At 41.6% G+C, this 19935-nt stretch overlaps 1 protein-coding gene across 4 annotated transcripts in view; it reads right to left on the reverse strand.

Moving 5' to 3' along the window:
• ALS2CL (ALS2 C-terminal like) overlaps positions 1-19935 on the reverse strand; it is a 2758770-nt gene that overhangs the window by 858376 nt on the left and 1880459 nt on the right. The gene's annotated exons all lie outside the window — the stretch shown is intronic.

Raw genomic sequence — 19935 nt, forward strand, 5'->3', positions numbered from 1 at the left:
CGACATGACCTGCCCTTGACAAAACCAAACCTGGTTAGATCCAGTGTCTGAAGGTTTCCTATATCATTGGTTATTTCCATGATAATTCTTTCCATGGCTTTGCATACCAGACTAGTCAGACTTATGGGTCTGTAGTTACCTAGGTCCATAGACAGCAGTTGCAGTCCTCCATTTGCTTGGCATGAAGCTTGTCTGAAGGCTGAGGTTAAACACTTATTTTAACAGTCCTGAGTATATCATTAGGACCCAGCAATGCAATGTTCTTGGTTTCAGAAAGTGCATTGAGGACCTATTTGCTAGTTATATTTGGGGAAGTTATGGTCAAGAGCATTTCCTAAAGGGTGTCTAGGGGGAGAGGTGGTTACAATTGGAGCTACACTTGTCAGACAGTAGATTTACTATATCCATTTGCACTTAGTTGAGCACATTCCTGAGCATGCAAAAAAGCTGAAGAATTCCTTGTGAATGTCCTCGGCTTAGGAAGCCATTTTTATCTTAAATTTGGCTTTGGTAGACTTGATTAGCACCAAGTTGCTCATTTAGACTGATGAGGGAGTTTTTACCTTGCTGAGTAGTGACCTCCGAATTCTTGCCATGATTCTCTTCCTTTTGTTATACTGCCTGATTCTACCAAGGTGTCTTTTTGTTTTTTGAGTCTGTCCTGTGCTTATTCCGGATAGCTAATTTGGCATAAGCAACAGTATTCCCAAGGTTTTGGGGAGGGGGGGGGGGGCTTGAAATTTTGCCACAGTGTCACTTAATAGTAGAAAATTTGTCTTAGAATATTTCTTAAAATGTTCAGGGTTACCTGGGGTTCAGGGTTTTATTTTCACTTCAAAGGAGACAGCCATATGGTCTGATCAGACCACTGAGAACATTACAGTGTGGGGTGGGGGAGGGTGTGCAATGTTCTCCCACATGTTTAAGGACCAAGTAAAGGATGTTAGTCCCCCCCCTAGTGGGCATATGGACTAGTTGGTCCAGGATGTTTGCGTTAACAAAATCCAGGAATTGCTGGGCATGCATGCCTGGGGTTGTTTACACTATGAGCAGTTAAAACTGCAAATGAATATGGTATTAGGTTGAATGGGAAGTGTCTCCAGTATGATTAAGTATATGCTATGGCTTTCCTGAATCACAGAGGAGGACCAATACCTTGCAAGGATATGGTATGGGACTTTGCCTATTGTAAACTGGACATGGAGAAGCGCAAATGTGTCACATGTTTAACCAGCCTTGAGTTGTTTTTGTTTTTGATGCAAATTAAGACAACTCCACCTTTTGTCCCTTCCTGGGTCTAAATGTATGCACGGCATTATAGTCATGCAATGCTGGGGTGCTTTCCACAACTTTAAACCATGCCGCAGTAACTGCACAGACATGTGCATTCTCCAGGGATTGGAGAGCTTGCAGGGTGTGGAGTTTTTTGTTTAGACATATGGCAGTAACACCTTTAGACTTTCTTGGGTTGGATTTGCTATGTTGGAAGGTTTATTAGTCTGGCAATGCCTAACAAGGCAGTATGAGGGTGAACAACGTTTTAGCCAATATTCAAAAGCCTAGAGGGGACAAGTGCATACCACCCCTGGCAAAGCAGTGTGGCCTGTCAACCATATCCTCCTAGGCTAACAAATACTATATCCCCCAAGAACTAAGCCAATTATTAAAATCAATTATCTTCTGTTCATATTGTAGCATCACCCTTACAGAAGGTAAAATGGTGCTCAATGCTAGGATTATATTGGCTTGGGACACATTTCAGAGCTCTATCATGTCTCTCGTCATATAGTCCAGGAAGGTATAACTCAGGTCACTTGCATGTGCATGGGCTATGACCAAGTCATACTGGTACCTGTGGTTCAATGATCTGAGTGCATGCACTGTCTGGCGGATCCTGGCCCCTGATAGGCAACTGACTGTGACTCTCTCTTTACATAGCCTGGTAGAAATGGAACATCTATCTCACACTGGAGTCTCCTATAACCAAAATATTGAGTTGTGTGGTAGTTTGCCTTATGGGCTTACAAGTTGAGATGCCATGAGATCTGTCTGTTTGTGTTGTAATGGGTATTGTTTTGGAAAAATGCTTTTGAAGTAGCTGAGAATTCTCTTTGTAACTGCAATGTCTGGAAGGCCTTTGGGGTTTAGGAAAATTACATTTAACACCCTCAGCATATGTAGGTCTATGTGTCTGGTCCATACTATTTGCAGTGGGTATATTGTGTGTGTTTCTCACTACATTTTTGGTATTATAAGTGCTTGTATGTGATGGCTTTGCCTTCAGTGACATTGTGTAACTACATCTTTCACATACTGTATTAGTTTAAGAATTAAACAGTTGTCAGTAAACGTAAGACAATTGCGGCATTGTCTAAGGATGCCCATAATCCACCAAAGTGGTTGCAGAGATAGTAGGAAAGTACATATCCATGGTTACAGATCCTTATTAAGTGATTTAAAAGGGAATGATGCAAGAGGGGTTTACGACTGACTAGTCTGGTTGCTGTAAGAGTACAACTACACTCAAGACTATCTAAGACTAAACTTTTCTCTGCAGAGTGGCGCTAGTCCCAAGCTGCTTCATGAGTAGTAGCATTAACTCAGATGTTTATAGGTTCAGTACACTTGCTATTGTCTTTTCTTGGCAGATACCCCTAGCATCATATGGCATACACTATTGGCTAAATCAAAACCGGTTGAAACTCAACACCTCCAAAACTAAGGCCAAGGCCAACAATTCATGCAGGCTTGAGAAATTCTTCTGCCTCTCCAATACCCACTTGTGTCACATACAACAGCAATAAGCTTGAATCTACTGATAAGGTGCTTAGTTTTGGTGTCATTGTTTATTTTATGCTAACACTTGGGGACCAGTTGCTGGCTGTAGTAAAATCATCATACTTCCATTTGTGGATCAGTTCAAAGATTCAAAATCTGTTATCTTAAGCTAAAGTCTTGGCTGTAGTTTATGGCTTGGTCTTTTCAAGTTTGGACTATTGCAATGCCCTATACCTGGGGCTTCCTGACACTGAACTTCACCTCACTGTACATAGATGGTACAGAATTCAGCTTTAAGGTTGTTAACTGATACAACACATTACCAACACAGCAGTTTACAGTTAATCAAGCTTCCAGACTAATGATTATCTACATTGGTCCAATAAAAGGAATCATATCACCTCTAAGTGCTTCAGTGTCTTCTGTTAATAGGGTAGCATGTCATTTCTTTCTTTTTTTTTCTAATCGCATTACAGACATACAACACTATCACAACAAAGCATAAAAGGACTCATGATATTTTTGCCCAGTTAAGTTCTTCTGCCATCAGGAATAAGGAAACCTTCTTTATGAAAACTCCTTTGCATACATTAAGATAGGCTCATATACTTCCCAATCAATCAATGATGATAAAGGTACCAAATAGGGTTGCCCCCCCCTTTTTTTTTTTTAACAAGAAACATCTTTATTAAAGTATCATGTATGACATAGACCATGTTACATTTATATAAATGACAATAAACCAAAGCGACACAATCTCAGTTGCAAACATTATACATTCCAAACAATGCCGATACAACTGTAGCTGCAGACATTATACATCACTTTTAACATATACAGTCATTGTTAGTCAACCATTAAATAGCTCATTCAAATCCTGCCTTCTTTTAAAGCTCATTCTTCCTCTAAATGTAATTGATCCCACAGTTCCTATTTTTCCTATGTAACTTGATCCTACCCTTTTCTATAGATCAAAGTTCCATTTGTTTTACCCCTGTTACTATCTTCACTGCTTCTAGAAAAAAATGGTTTAGACTTTAATTTCCATTTTCTCGTAATTGCTTTTTTTAGCAGCCATCATAATTAGACTCAGCAAGGCCTTACTACGTCTCCACAATTCTGATTTTGTATCAAAGCTCAAAAAATAATTTCCCTAGTTCTCCAATTTGCTCATTCAGCATTTCCAACAGAACAGTCTGCAGGGAATCTTTAAGGTCTACCAACTCATCACACTCCCAGAAAATATGCTCCCAGTTACCTCTTTCTGCTCCATCACACCTCCAACATTTGCTATCTACCTGAGGAAAATTTCTTTGAAGTCTGATTGGGATATAAAAATACCTCTGCAAGCACTTCCAGGCAAAGATCCTAAATCTTTTACATTTTGTTGCATATTTGGAAGACATACACATCTCCCCCCATTCTTTCATTGTGAATTGCTTATCTAATCTCTCTTCCCAATCCTTCCTAACCTCTTCTGATTGATTCTTATAGTGATCATGCAATATTTTATATACTCTATGAATTACTCCTTACTCAGTTCTAGAGTCTACTAAAAACTCTACCAGTGCAAGTCTTTCGTTTAGAACCCTTCTATTTCTTACTCTTTGCTTATACTCTGATATCAGTCTTTGACATGGAAGGCGATCATTAGCCTTCAGTCAAAATAAGTTCTTGGTATCTTCCCATTCTAGTACCTTACCCTCTCTAGTTATTTGCTCCCAATACTTTGGTTCCTTTGCGAGTTTTTTCCAATATATTCCCTCCCCTCTTGCCTGTTGTCTATATCCCTAATTACAGTCATCCCTATTGGCAATCTCCTTTCTCCATTCCAGTGTCGGCTTAGTTCTCAGAAGACCCTCTGCTACTTTATGAATATAATATTCTGTATGAATATTATTGTTCCTTGTCCTTAAAGGTCTAGATCCAAAATCCCAGTCTCTCCCTGTTACTTGAGCCCCCCGTTTCATCATCTCTTCCTACTTTCAGTTATAGTTTTCTGCTTGCGCTATGTATAGGAGCCTCAACTTCCTTTTGGATTTTTCACCTTTCTGCTGAGTAAAAGGTTTTGAGTGGTAATTTATCTGAAATTTTGGAATGGGGGAAGAAAAGGTTGCTTGAACACCTTCACAATTTTAACTCCGCCTCCATCTTTTTAAAAATCTCTGCAGAAGGAGATCCAAACAGATCATCTTTATCCAAAGGGAGAATCTATAAACTTAGCACGGACATAGTACAGTTGTGTACACTTACCATAAATGTAGATGTTCGAGTGTCTTCACTGTTGCAGTCATGACTGTAGGGTTCTCCCCTGCCGGCAGGCAGTCCTCGGTCGGCCAGAATCCCAAAGTCTGGGTCCGGCATCGGCTGTTCAGCCATGCTCCCTGACGTCAGAGCGCCAGGAGTACAAAGCTGACAGCCGACGCCATGTTCTCCAGTTTTTCTTGCCCCAGATGTCAGGAGCTCCAAAATGAGTAAGATCCCATACCCTTTGCAAATACACCTCAAAAGAAGGGTGAAGAAGGGAACCAAACAAAAGAAAAAATAAGAGGGGACAGGAGGGAGAGAAACCCAGACTGCAACAGTGAAGACACTCGAACATCTACATTTATGGTAAGTGTACACAACTGTACTATGTTCATCGTGTTTCACTGTTGCAGTCATGACTGTAGGGTTGAATCCCAAAGCAGAATAAAAGGGAGGTGGTCATAAAGAAGAGGGGGCGGCTAAAAGGCCCTGCAAGACAGCAGAAGCAAAGCCTGCCCTAGACAGAGTAGAGAGGTAGATTGTAGTGCTTGGAAAAAGTATGCACTGAACTCCAAGTTGCAGCTTCCAAAATGTCTTTGGTAGGAACTCCCCTGAGGGAGGCAGTTGAAGTGGCAGCAGCTCTGGTAGAGCGAGTCCTAATACTCCCTGGGATTTGCTTTCCATGGTGTGAATAACAAAATCTGATTTCATGAGCAATCCATTTAGAAATGGTCTGTTTTGAAATGGGTTTACCTTGGGAACTTGAAGCATAAAAAACAAACAATTGTCTGATTTCCTGATGTCCTTGGTTCTGTCCAGGTAAAAACGTAGTTGTCTGTGCACATCCAAGGAATGCAAGATCCTTTCCCCCTTATTTTGAGGACTGGGGAAAAAAGTTGGCAAGTGAATAGTTTGATTTAAAGCCACTTTGGAAACCACCTTAGGCATGAAAGTAGGATTAGTCCTTAAAGACACCCTGTCTTGATGAAAAATAATATAAGGTTCCACAGCCATGAGAGCTTGCAACTCCAAAACTCTCCTGGCAGAGGTCAGAGCTAACAGAATGGCTGTCTTCCAAGATAAAAACTTGATGTCAGAAGTGGCAGCAGGCTCAAAAGGAAGTAAGGTGAGTTTTTCCAAAACATAGTTGAGATCCCAAGCAGGAATGGGAGGAGATCTAGGGGGCCTTAAGTTCTTAGCCCCTCTGAGAAACTGTCTCATGAGCTGATGGGAAAAGATAGGAGGGTCTGTATTATAATGAGCAGAAACAGCAGAAGCATGGATCTTTATGGAAGAGAAAGAGAGACCCTTATGTAAGAGGTCTGTCTGGTTAAGTAAAATCAGAGGAATGTTAGGAATAAGAGGATCTGAATCCTGAGCCTGCATCCAGGAACAAAATCTTTTCCATTTTCCTGCATAAGATTTTCTAGTGCTAGGACGTCTGGCTTCTAAAATGACATCCATAACCTGCTTGGGTAGGAGAGAATGAATCAAAGACCCTGGATTAACCAGGCCACCAGGCTGAGAGTTTTGACATGGGAGTGCAGAACCTGACCCTGGTGCTGGGACAGAAGGTTCGGTGTCTGTGGTAATACCCAAGGGGGCTCCAGACAAAGGTTTTTCAGAGTTGGGTACCAAAATTGCCGAGACCAATTTGGGGCCAGCAAAATTATCATCTTGGGCTTGTCCTGTTTGATCTTTAATAACACCCGTGGAAGAAGAGGTAGAGGCGGAAAGGCATATCCTGAGAGGTTTCTCCAACTGAATGATAGAGCATCCACTTTCCATGCTAGTTCGTAGAAAGTCCTGGTGCAAAAATTCTGTAGTTGATGATTGAGGTGGGATGCAAAGAGGTCTATGTGAGGACATCCCCAGACTGCTGTAATCATCCTGAATATTTCGGTGTCCAGCATCCATTCGTGTGGATCCGACAGGTTTCTGCTCAGACTGTCTGCCAGGAAATTTTGCTTCCCTGGTAGAAACTGAGCTTGAAGGTCCAGTTTGCAAGCTAGAGCTGTGTTCCATAGATTCATGGCTAGTCTGCAAAGGGGATAGGAATGAGATCCCCCTTGCTTGTTTATGTACCACATAACTGTGGTGTTGTCTGTCCGTATCAGTAGCTGTCCTGGTTGTAGAAGATTCCTGAAAGCCAATAGAGCGTTCTGTACGGTTAACATTTCCTTTAAATTGATATGCAGGAGCTTCTGATCCCTTGTCCAAAGGCCCTGCAGACAGCTGCCCTGAAAATGGGCTCCCCATGCATAATCTGAAGTGTCCGTGGTTAGTATCTGAGTGGCTGGAGGCAGACTGAAGGGTTTTCCTATGTTTAGAGTACATGCCTTGGACCACCAAAGGAATTCCTTTTGGAGACAAGGCAGGACGGTGATCTGTATGTCTAAACTGTGGCAATGCTGAGACCATACACTTTTTAGGTACCACTGAATTTTCCTCATATGTAGTCTTGCATATGGTACGAGAAGGATGCAGGAGGCCATGTAACCCAAAGCCTGCAGGAATTTCCTTGCAGAAAGTTGAGTTAAAGTTGCCAAGGTTTTGAAAGTTGAAGCCAGTTGTAATTGTTTTTCGGATGTCAGAAATGCCATCTGGGTTGTGGTGTTTAGAAGAGCACCCAGAAAAGTTATCTGTTGTGAGGGTGTTAAATTTGACTTTTTTATGTTTACGGACAATCCTAGGAACTTGAGAAGGTTCTGAACAAATTCTAGATGCTGGAGTAAGACATCCTTGCTGTCTGCCTGAATTAGACAATCGTCCAGATAAGGGTAAATTTGAATTCCCTTGAGTTTGCAATAAGCTACTACTGGAGCCAGGCATTTGGTGAAGACCCTGGGTGCAGTAGACAATCCAAAGGGCAGCGCAGAGAATTGATAGTGCCTCGATCCGGCCCTGAACCTGAGGTATTTTCTGCATTCCTGCCTGATGGGAATGTGTAAATATGCCTCCTTTAAATCCAAAGTTACCATCCATGCATTTTTGGTCAGCATTGGAAGTAGCTGCTGAAGAGTAAGCATCTTGAATTTTGGTATCTCGAGAAAAGTGTTCAAGACTGACAGATCCAGAATGGGTCTCCATGAATTTTGCTTTCTGGGGACCAGAAAAAGCCTCGAGTAAAAACCTTGTCCCATCTCTGAAAGTGGAACCAGTTCTATGGCTTTCATAGCCAAGAGAGCTTCCACCTGGTTTAAGGCTTCTAACCACTGATGTTTTGGAAGATCCGGCCATCCGCTTAGTCTTGGTAGGGTATGAAAATGGAATTCGTAACCTCTTGAAACCACATCCAGAACCCACTTGTCTTGGGTTATATGAGTCCAATTTAGATGAAAAAGAGAAAGTTTTCCTCCGAGTGGGGCTTCCAGGCAAGAAGTTCCTGCAGCCCAACAGAGGGAGTCATTGAGCCTGTTTTCTATGAGCTTGCGACCTGTCCTCTCCTCCCCTAGGGGTGGAAGCAGTCCACTGTCTTGGTCTATAAGAGGCTTGCGTTTGAGGTCTTCCTCGGGAGCGTCTGTATCTACCCCTCTGAGGCCTGTCTGAATTGGGAAAGGACCAATTTTTTGTAGGCCAATTCCTACTAAATCTGGGTGGCTGTACTTGTAAAAAATCTTTAACCGTTTGCATGGATTTTGCCTTGTCCTCCATCTTCTTTATCACCTCTTCAGCCTTAGGTCCAAACAAAACATTATGCTCAACAGGAGCATCCAATAACTTAGCTTTTACTTGATCTGGCAAGTTTTGTTCCTTTAACCAAGCATGCCTTCTAATGACTGTACAAGAGGCAGCAGCCCTACAAGAAGCCTCCAAGGCATCAAATCCACAGTGTAAACCATGCTTCCCGACTTGTTCAGTGGCATGCATTAAATCATGTAATTCCTTATCATCTGCACAGGCAGAAATGGAAGTTAGCTTTTGTTTCAAAACAGACAGAAGAAATTGCTGGTATTTCAGCATATGAAATTGACAGTTTAAAGCCCTAATAGATAAAGTAGCAGAAGTGTACACTTTTTTGCCCCATCTTTCTAAAAACCTGGAATCCTTCTCAGTGGGAATGGGGTTTTTAGCAGTAGCGGCCTTAACTCCCTTAGGACCCTGAGAAATGGTTTCAGGATCAGCAGTAGGATTCTTGTATAAAAACTGGTGGGAATCAGGAACCCTATAATATCTGTCTGGCTTAACAGGAGCTGGAGGAAAAGAGTCCGGAGTTAAGTTAGCCTCCGAAAAAGCATCATCCACAATATCCAAAATAGGAGGGATAGACAGAGGTCTAGGTTTGGGAAGAAGAAGAAAATCCCTAAGTCTTTTCTTAGATTCCGAGTACTCCTGTCCTTCCCAGTGAAAATGTTCCCTCGTTTCATGTAAAGTTTCCCCAAAAGAGAAATCCTCAGGGGGAGAAGCTGAAGGAATGGATTCCTCAGCATCAGAATCCTCATAATGGGGGAAAGAATATTCCTGGTCAGAAGAAGAAACTGAAGAAACAGAAACCTGATCAGAGGAGTCATAATACACTACCTGCCTTGGCCTTTTATCTGGAGGGGGATGTGAAACCCTAATCATAGTAAGTCAGTCCTCCGCCATCTTAAGTAACTGTTTCTGAGACTTGGGTGCCGGATCAGAAGAGGCCTGAGCTGTAGTCTTTGATTTGGAAGAAGTCTTTGCCTTTGTCTTTGTCTTTATTAGAAGCTGAGTAGGCCTGAAAACCCCTTCGGAAGCCGGTACCTGCACAGCGGCTCCGGACCCATCCGAAGGAGCACTGTCCGAAGGTCCTGCAACAGAAATATTCAAAGGCCTAGTTGGCTCCTCGTGGGAGTCCGTTTCGGCTATCGGTTCCGAAATGGCCGACGACAGGGGCTGCAAAAGTGCCTCACTGACGACGGCCGAACCTGAAGCTGGCTCTGCTTGTACAATATCATCCGATTTGGACCTCGGAGGCCTGTCTTTATCCTTGCGTCATTTGTGAACTCCGGTAGCCGGAACTGAATCCAACGACATTTTGTAATTAAAGCGCCTACCGAAGTAATGAAATGCAAAATCATACCTTCGTTTAATCGTACGTTGATTGAATCTAGCACAAAACCGACAACTAGCTACGCCGTGATCAGGGCCTAAGCAAGGAATACAGTAAGAATGAAAATCCTTATTGCTTTCCACATGAAATACAATTATTAACTTTTTCTGACATCGGACTGGAGCAAGAAAAAAGTTTCCCCAACGGGGTACTTAGCTTTGATTAGAAGAAAGTCTTCGGACTGAAGTACGTTTAGCAGAAATTGTCAGGAGTCAGCCGACCGGCAAATGCGAACTGCTATCACCGCACGGCAAGAAAGACTGGAGAACATGGCGTCGGCTGTCAGCTTTGTACTCCTGGTGCTCTGACATCAGGGAGCATGGCTGAACAGCCGACGCCAGACCCAGACTTTGGGATTCTGGCCGACCGAGGACTGCCTGCCTGCAGGGGAGAACCCTACAGTCATGACTGCAACAGTGAAACACGATGAACATCCTCAGGTAGTGATCCAGTGGCAGTAGCCTGGAAGAAGCATCAGCAATATCATATGCACACTTAATGAAATGATGTGCATCCTGAGAAGCAAAAGATATCATATTTTGCAATGCAGATTTATACTCAATGTCAAGGCAATTAGGAATAAGCTTTGACATAGCTGGCAAATATTAACAACATGTACCTATCATCTTTGTGTGATAATTAACTGCAAGGAAAGCTAATTTCGCAGAAGCATAAACTTTATTTCCATAACTGTCTATAGCCTACCAGCTTTATCATTAGCTAAGGAATTTGAGGATGGAAGAAGTTTTGATGGTTTAGCGGAGTCCACAGAAATAACTGCAGGATCAGATCTAGGATAATTGTACAGATATTTGTGACTCTCTTGGGCTTTACAGTACCTATCAGGCTATTTTGGTGCAGGAGGCTGAGACTCCGGTGCTAATGAAGCTGAAAGACAGGTGCCTTCCAAAGCTTCTAAAACAGGAAGCACAGCAGAAGACCTTGGGATATCCATTTGAAATAAACAATGGCACCTCTTTTAGGAGTCTGATAGCAGTTTACTCTCCAAATTAACATGCTGCATCAACTTTTGGATAGTGTCTGAGGAACACTGCCTGGTCTCCTCTGAGATCACTAGGCTAAAGTACTCCTTCATTGCCTTAACATCCATCTGACTGGTCAGATGGGATGTGCCAGAAGACTGCTCCATATTGTTCTCATTGCTGCAACACCTTGGGAGGCCATATTCAGACAGTGAACAGTCTATGGGCTTGTCAACAATCTCAAGAGAAATGCCCGACTCAGACCTTACAAAAGAAATAAATTGATGACTTCTTTCTGTTTTTGAGCATTCTTTTTCATCTAAGAGAATATGTCCGATAAGAAAACTTCATAAAACACTTCTAAGGGACTTTGGAACAAAAGCCTGACAAGATGGAACAGTATTTAGTGGAATGGTCAGCTCCTAAACAACAGAAACAGTGTGAATTGCCCATCCTTATAGGGGATGCGTCTCCTGCAGAAGCATTTCCATCACTTAGATGACATGAAAAAAGTTTAAAGCTCAGAAGAAAATTCAATAATGAGGAAGGAACCCCAAAAGAGTATTTAGCTTATCCTTTGCAGTGGCAACTGAGTCCTATTGTATAGCTGACAGACAAAAATTCAGGGGGAATCTAGCTACCTGGAATGGTTGCAAGAAAGTTCTAAATATTTTGGGGCTTGTACACCTCTTAAAGGTCCAGTACATATTCAATGTGCCTTGTTAAAGGTTGGGCTTATGGTGCATAAGCATGGAGAGCCTAAGCTTAGGTATACTAACCAGATGTATGGTATCCTTGGCAGAATACATCATATTTGTTAGCATTGCTGCTACAGTGATCTTATGAAGAACATACTCGTATCATCCTATAAAAAAGTGGATGACAATTTATCCATGTGCGTTCAGTTATTTTGTAAAAGTGTCATGCTATATTCCTCCAGAACTTTGCTCACCAAAACCTAAAGGTCTAGTCTGTACTGATTTAAACAATTTCAGGTTTAGACTAAGGTACCAAAAGGCATGGGCCATTGGCTAATGCATACATGCGCTTAAAACATTAAGTCCTGTTTAAGAGACTGGATATTAGAGTATGATGTTATCAATGGCAGTAAGATGAGACTTGTGTGATGTATCCACTATTATTTAAAAGTTTTTCTTAGAAAAAGAAAATCTAACCCAGCCTTATAGTGTAGATACATAAAATCCTGTGCTCTAGATGACCCATGTTTGATTACCAACAGGGGCACTGCAGGAATTGGGTAGAGGGAAGACGGGATTGAGTGGCCTATGTTGACTCTCCCATCCTGGGGGGTAACTCTAACTGCAGCACAAATGGCCTGAAGATTACTGAGGAGTAGAAGCATGCACCTGCAAAAAGACAGCTATAGTGGAATTTACAAGGCTGCCACAAGGGTGGGCTAGGGCTTAATAAAAAAACACTGGCAGCAGTATGACACTTCCATACTCCTCAGTCTCATCATCAGCCCTGGATTTAGGTCAGGTTGAGCCTAGGGGAGGCTAAGAGGGCTCTGTAGACCATGAGAAGACAAACAGTGGCAGCTGCTAGTTAGTTGTGGGCAGAAAAAAATTGAAAAAGAAGATCTTATTTGGTCAGTAATACACCTGATGGTGTATGTTGGATGGCGCAGTGGTGCAGCAGTAGCATTGTTGCCTAACAGCAAGAGGTTCTCTGGTTCGATTCTTGGCTGGGGTGCTTTCTGAGCAGAGTCTGCATGTCCTCCCTGCATTCGTGTGGGTTTCCTCCAGATATTCCAGTTTGCTCCCACGTTACAAAGACATGCATTTGGAGCATTTCTCTCTGGGCCTCCGCTGCAAATTGGCTCGTTCCAAGTCAGATTTTCCCATTTAACAAATGTAAAATAAAATAAATAAATAAATGTTCAACTGCTCTCTTTCTCTCTCTCTCTCTCTCTCTCTATATATATATATATATTTTTTTTTTTTTACAATAAATTGTTAATTACAAGTGTAAAAAAACTTCTCTAAAGACTTTTTTAAGATAACCACAGTAAACAGAATGTTCATTAACTGAACAAGCTATGTAAAACACTATGGTGGAATCAAATTTAATGTCAGATAGCTGCTTATAGCATTTTTTGCATCCTAACTGCTTTCCCCCATGTCTGTCAACCATTAAGCCTCCCCAGTTACACTTGAGCACTTCTGTTCCTCCATACTCTGTATCCACAGCAAGGAGAAGACAGCCATTCAGAAGGGCCATCATTCAAGCAGTCACAAGTGTGGTTCACGTCCTTCTGTTTACATGTTGTGAGAAAGAATGCCCTTGTCCAACCATCTGAGAGTTTGGCTTATCCCTTGACCATGGCCCTAAAGAAGATATGCCTTAGTCCCCAGGCTAGGGTCTACAAAACAAATAACTCTCTTCAACAGTATGCATCTTGCCAGTTGCAGATTATGGAAGCATTTCTATAGCTTTAACCCTGCCTTCTGGTGGCTGACAAAAGAGTCTATGTCACTGTGGGGAACTCCTACATCCTCCTCCAGTATGTGTACGCTCCCACACACATACCTATGAGGGCTACCATCACAGTCTTCATACTGCCAGACTAATATTCCCTGCTCACATGGCCTTGTTGTTATTCAAGCCTCAGACTTCAAGGGGGCTATTTAGCCAACCCAGAACTACCACTTCCTTCTCTCAGGGTGGATGAGCCAGCATAAGTCACTCATTGCCATCCTCTCCTCCTAGGCTGTTCCAGCACTTGCGTTACCACTTAAATTTGGGTTGTCATGGTCACAGAGCTTCAGCTCACTGGGCCACCAAGCTAGGAAGTTAGCTGTTACAGCATGAGTACATCTAATTATGATACTGTAAGAGTAGCCCAGCAGAAAAAAACTGTGACATACTTAGGTGTTCATCAGGAGCATAATGACCACAGTAAGATTCTAAGATGTTCAAGAGTTATGCAAATTGTCACAGAGAGTGTACAAATGTGCATTTGTTTTAGTTAATATCACTATCCTCAAGGTGTAAGCAATCTGCTTTGGCAAATCAATGAATTTAATTCTTTCTAATTACATCCATGCAAAGCAATGAAAACTGCTGCACCTACCTCGGTCCTTCAAAAGGATAGACATACTTTCTTAAACAGCCAAGCAAAGTCTTTACAGCTTGCATGACTAATATATTCATTTCCTTTGAGCCAGGGGGAATATAGAAATGCATGCATCTGAAAAAGTTTTTAATTCTAGTCCTGTCAGGGAAGTTTCAATGGAAATGAAACCTGCCATTTTTTGATGTCTATAAAATATGCAGTGATCTGTCATCGTTTACTTAGCCTCAGGAGAATGCAGCCAATTTCCACTTTTCGATGACCCCAGTTTGTGATACTGGTGCATTACGCTGACCAGGTACACCCAAATAAGTATCCAATCAAAAGGTAGACTAGAAGAGAAGTTCTTCAGGAACACAGAGAAACAAAATGTCTGAAGTGTAACAATACCGGGAAATACATAAAAATAGTTATTCATGACTTTATAAGTGTTGGGGGTATGTTGTTTGTCAACACGCACTGATTTAAACCTGTTTTTATTATTTTAAATCGATGTCCAGTGAATGTCAAATCTGTAAGTAGCTAGCACAGGTTATTCAGTATGCGCTGCCCACTGTTACAAACTTAACCTGTGGCTGGGGATCAATGAGAATTTCTTCACAGGAGGAATGGCTCAAAGTCAATAAGGAATCTGTTAATACTATGTGACTACATCTAATGTCTCTTGAATCACAGCACAACTGGGAACTGTAGTACAGATAATGGCTTGGTATAGAAGACGAGGCATAATTAAGGTACTGCTGTGAAGGCATAGCTGCTCTTTACCTTTATACCTGCTGTTGTGAGTATTGGTTGGGTAATTTCTTTCCATCTCTGTTGTTTGCATAAGTGGAAATTATGCAATTGCCATGCAGCGCATATTACTGTGTTACTGACATCCTTGGCGTATAGTATTTGTGTGCATCATAATGATGTATAACATCTATTGAAACTGATAACTAGGCAGTCTGATAACTAATGACCTGACAAGTATGAATAAAAGAACAATAAAGAAACTGGCTGAGGAGAAAAAAAAATAAAAGATTACACAGATGTTCAAGACGGTGCGAGCCAACATGCGCATATAATTATACAGTGATATTAATGCTGTCATTCACATTAGCCAAGTAACATGACTCAGGCTGTCTAAAATGCACGCAGAAGAACTGGTTTATAAAGGGGCATGATAAAGAGAGAAGAATGAGCCTGGAAAAAAGGAAAAAGTACTACACAATAAAAGGAAACGGAATCAGAAAACTGACATTAACTTTTTTCTGTTCATTTGTTCTTACTGAATGAATGGCCAAGGAGACTAATGAGCTCAGCCATATGCCACAGTACATGTGCGAAACTAACAGTGTCCCCAATTAAGTACATTTTCCTAGAGAAAATTTTCATCACCCAACTGATCAGGTTTTAAATACTGTCGGATAAGTGCTGTACTTGCTATGTAAGGGCATCCTATTCCAAGAACAGGGAATATATTGGGTTGGGTAGCTGCTGCACCATCTGGCGATGTTGACATGACAGTATAAGATTTAGGTCCCTAGAGTGGGTGTTTGCTTCAATACTGGCTCTGCTTAGATGAAGGAATTCAGAGAGTGCTGGGTTGTGCATGTCATGGAAACAAAGCAGAGATCCTCCCTCAGAAGCCTGTATGATACTTATTACAGGGATACGGCTTTCAATCTATTAGAGGAGGGCAAGGCTAATAAGACACAAGCTCATTTTGTTGAAGATACTTTGAGATATCTCAAGTTGGTTTAGGTGCTTAGTTGAGTTATAAGCTAAAGGACGCATTATATTCAAGGATGGACATAAGGGGGAAATAGTGTAGCATAACTTCTCTGGACCTTAATGAAGTTTAGCTTTTACTCCCCACTGTGGTTCAGGGTCACACTTTTACTTGACTCATTAAATCACTGGTTATCAAGAGCACTAGAAAACTACCATCTCCACATATACAAAGAATAAGCCTATTTCTGGTTGGTAACCATACCATATGAAACAGCTAAACACCTATAACCACTGGTAAATCAACAATATCATAGGTTCATAGGCGTGTACTAGGCTAATGGCCTTGGAGTATTGAGAAGCCTGCCCCATAAGATTATCCTGGCATCGTGCCACCAGACCTTAGTTCCCAGTGCCTCTGTCGAGTAGAGCCACTGGAGTGATCCCAGGGGTGAATTTTCTATTTCCCATCCATTCATCAAGATTTCTCTTGAAGAAGCCCAGTGAGGTGCTCTGTTTGACATGTATGGGAAGTCTATTCCATATTATGGGCAGTCTCTGGGTTATGAACCTGTCCCTCCAGCTTGTTCTGTTGATTGTGGTAATGATGTTGAGGTCTCTGGAACGTGTGGTGCAGAGGGATTGGGATTTCTTTAGATGTAGCATTTCTAACAGAGATGGGTCAGCCATGGCTTTGTAAGTCAAGCAGAGATCGCCTCTAAGTAGGTGATATGAGACAGAGAATAGTTGGAGTTTTTTGACTCTGTCCATATAGGATAAGTGTTTAAGGCCTAAAATCCTCTTTGTAAGGTACTTGCTGCAAGGTGTCTAGTGAGGTACATGCCAAATGGGGCATTGTACTCAATGATTGGCCTAATGAGGGAAGAGTAGAGGGAGACAATGACCTCTTTCTTCCTGGATGCAAAACCCTTAGTAATGAGATGTGCCGCATAAAAGGACTTTCTAACCACAGTAGCAATGTGGTGATCAAAAGAGAGGTTTCTGTTAAGCTGTGTTCTCAGATCTCTTATAACGCCTTCTGTGTTCAGTGGACTATCATCGATGGGGTAATTCATGGGAACTGGGTTTTTCCCAAAGGGAATGATGACACATTTTTTGGCAAGGAGCTTAAGGCCATTGTTCTGACACCAGTCGTTGGTCTCAGTGAGGCCTTTCTGTACGATGTCAACATCACTTGGGGAGTTAATAATTGCTCCTAACTTGCAATCGTTTGTGAATTTTGTCAGCCAGAGTCCCTTCATGTTGGCCTGGAATTCAGAGAAGTAGATACCGAACAGGAGAGGACCCACAACCAAACGCTGTGGGACTCTACTCGTGACTGGTTGGCAGTCTGACTTGGAGTCAGCTACTTTCACAGTGGGTTCTATCTGTGAGCCAATTTTCAGCCCACCTAGTGATATAGGGGTTGATGCCTAGCTTTACTGAGGTTTTCTATCATTCCTGAGTGGAGAATAGTATCAAAGGCTTTGGTCAGATCTAGGTAGGCTGTATAAACCACTTTGCTATCATCCACAACTCTGGTGACTGATTCAAAGAAGTCGACCAGGTTGTGCAGGCGCAATCTACCCTTCACAAAACCAAACTGTGTGGGATCCAGAGTTTGGAGATTCCCTATATCCTTGTTTATTAGGTCCATGATGATACATTCCATAGCTTTGTATATCCGACTCGTCAGGCTAATGGGGCAATAGTTCCCAGGGTCTATAGTTGCTCCTCCTTTGTGGAGAGGGATGACTGTAGCAATGCGCCATTCGGTAGGGACAAAGCCTGAGGTGAGGCTGTGATTGAACAGGGCACACAGGTGAAGTGCCAGTTCACTCTGTAGTTCATGTAGAACACAGTCAGGGATATTGTCAGGTCCCACAGAAGCTGTATTCGTGGCCTTGGACAGTGCTGTTTTAACCTGTGCAGCAGTAATACTGGGTGCCTGGCAATCTACTGGTATTGTGATTGGTCTTTGGTGGGGGAGTGAGGGGTAAAGTTGGCACTGAATCTGTTGGCCAGTACACTGGCAATATCTGTTGGCTTGGTATAGGAGGTACCACTGTGCCATCATAGCAGAGATATTGTTACTCCACCAGCTGGAAAATAAATACACAACTAATATAACCACTTGCAAATCAATGATACTGCAGACAAAAAAATTACTTTTACGAATGTGACCTAATATGTTTTTTCCAAACCTGATCATTGAGAGATGTATTTATATGCTGACAGACATACTTTCAGACAAAATCAAGGTTCTACTTGTTGATGCTGAGGGAGGACCAGGCGTGTTGGCCTGGCTGGCTTTGTTGTTTGTAGTGTCAATTGTAAAGCAGAATGGATGAATACTAGATGCTATAATGCTATGGCTGCTAACAATAGTTACAACACAACTGACTCAAGTACAGATTACACTAACACCAGACTCAAAGCAATGATTAATGATTGCAGAGGATCACAGAAGTAAAATGAAGACGGTGTAAGACTAAAGACATGACAGATTTAAAAAGCATATTTTATTTATTGTTATAAGAGAGGTAGATAAGAAGTTCTTCAGGTTCTACCACAATACTGAAGTATACCACCTTAACTTACAGCCTCCATGTATCAGCGGGAATCAAGTGATCTGAATATTAAGCAGAAGCAATAATATAACTTTTTGAAGGAACAGAGCCCTTCAGACTCTGTAGATCAATGAAAGACTTTTCATTTGAACAAATGACAGCAGTCAATATTATATTTTAAATTCTCTTTACCTCTACTCTTGTAGGTGCTGAAAAGAAAACAGCAGGAACATTTGATATGGAAAGCAACCTTAGCTGAGGTATACTAATGCAAATTTTCCTGAGGATGCAAGGCTAATCGTGAAACACCATAGAAATGAAGGCTGACTAATTCAGCTTCTTTCACTCCATGCTATATAGCAGTTTTCTTCATACACAGCTGTGCACTTTTTAATGGGGTCACTGCATAATACTGAAGGTACAGAAATAACAGAGATGCACTTATGAGTTTCCTTTGCCCAGAAGAATGCACTCAGCACCACTAGCTGTTATGAATCTGATGACTTCCTTCAAAGCATAAAATTTTAGAAAAAAGTAAAAGAAGAAAGAGGGATATTGTGGATGTCTGAGAAAAAGCATATGCTGCTGGTTAGGGGTCATATAAGCAGAAAACATCTTCTGATTATTCAGCAACTTTTCATACTAGTGTGCTGACTTGCATGTATTAGTTTGGCGCACTTAATAGGTTGTGTCCTTTGGGGCCATACTGCCATCTGGGCAAAAACAGAGCATATCTCCCTTTTTGTACCAAACTAACACTGTCTGATGGCTTTAAGATGTAATGCAAGCTGAAAAAAAAAAACAATTGAAGTTTTAACATTGAAGAGTGCAGGGCAGGCATGTTATCTACAGAGAAAGAAGGTATTTACTACCAAAGCTCCTTACCTCTGTGAACTTCACTCACCTAACCACTAGCAATTGGGGCAACTCAGGGTAAATATGGCTAGGCTTGTAAAGGCTCTAGGGCCGTTAGCCTAGTAACCTTCTATGAACCTATGAAAAAAGGCAAATGAAGTTTTAACACTGAAGAGTGCAGAGCAGGCATGTTATGTATAGGGCTATCCAGGATAGCAACATTCAAAAGCTTGTTATGAATTTAGCTGTAAACACGTATTAGAATTATTTATCTCAATTCAAAATATGGCTTGTGTTGTCTTTTGCACTGTACATGAAATATTTTATTGCGATTTTAAATGATATCCACAATACTGCTTTAATAAAGAACTGCAAACCAATACATTGTGTTTATATAACATTATATTTATACAAGGCAGAAGCCAAGAAAGCAGCTCAGGACTGCAAATTGCTTGCACAATAATAAGCATCAATGACTGTGAACATAATATTATTATTATTTTATCATTTGTTAACTGGAAAGTAGGCTAGTCCACAAACGATTTTTCAGTCATGGCTCAGGTCAGAAGAAGCAGGGTAAATGCAATATTTATAAATGATTCAGTGCAGCCAATCAAG

Source organism: Protopterus annectens, chromosome 3.part0 (genome assembly GCF_019279795.1).
Source record: "Protopterus annectens isolate FY-2018-M chromosome 3.part0, PAN1.0, whole genome shotgun sequence".
In the NCBI taxonomy this organism is placed as follows: domain Eukaryota; kingdom Metazoa; phylum Chordata; order Ceratodontiformes; family Protopteridae; genus Protopterus; species Protopterus annectens.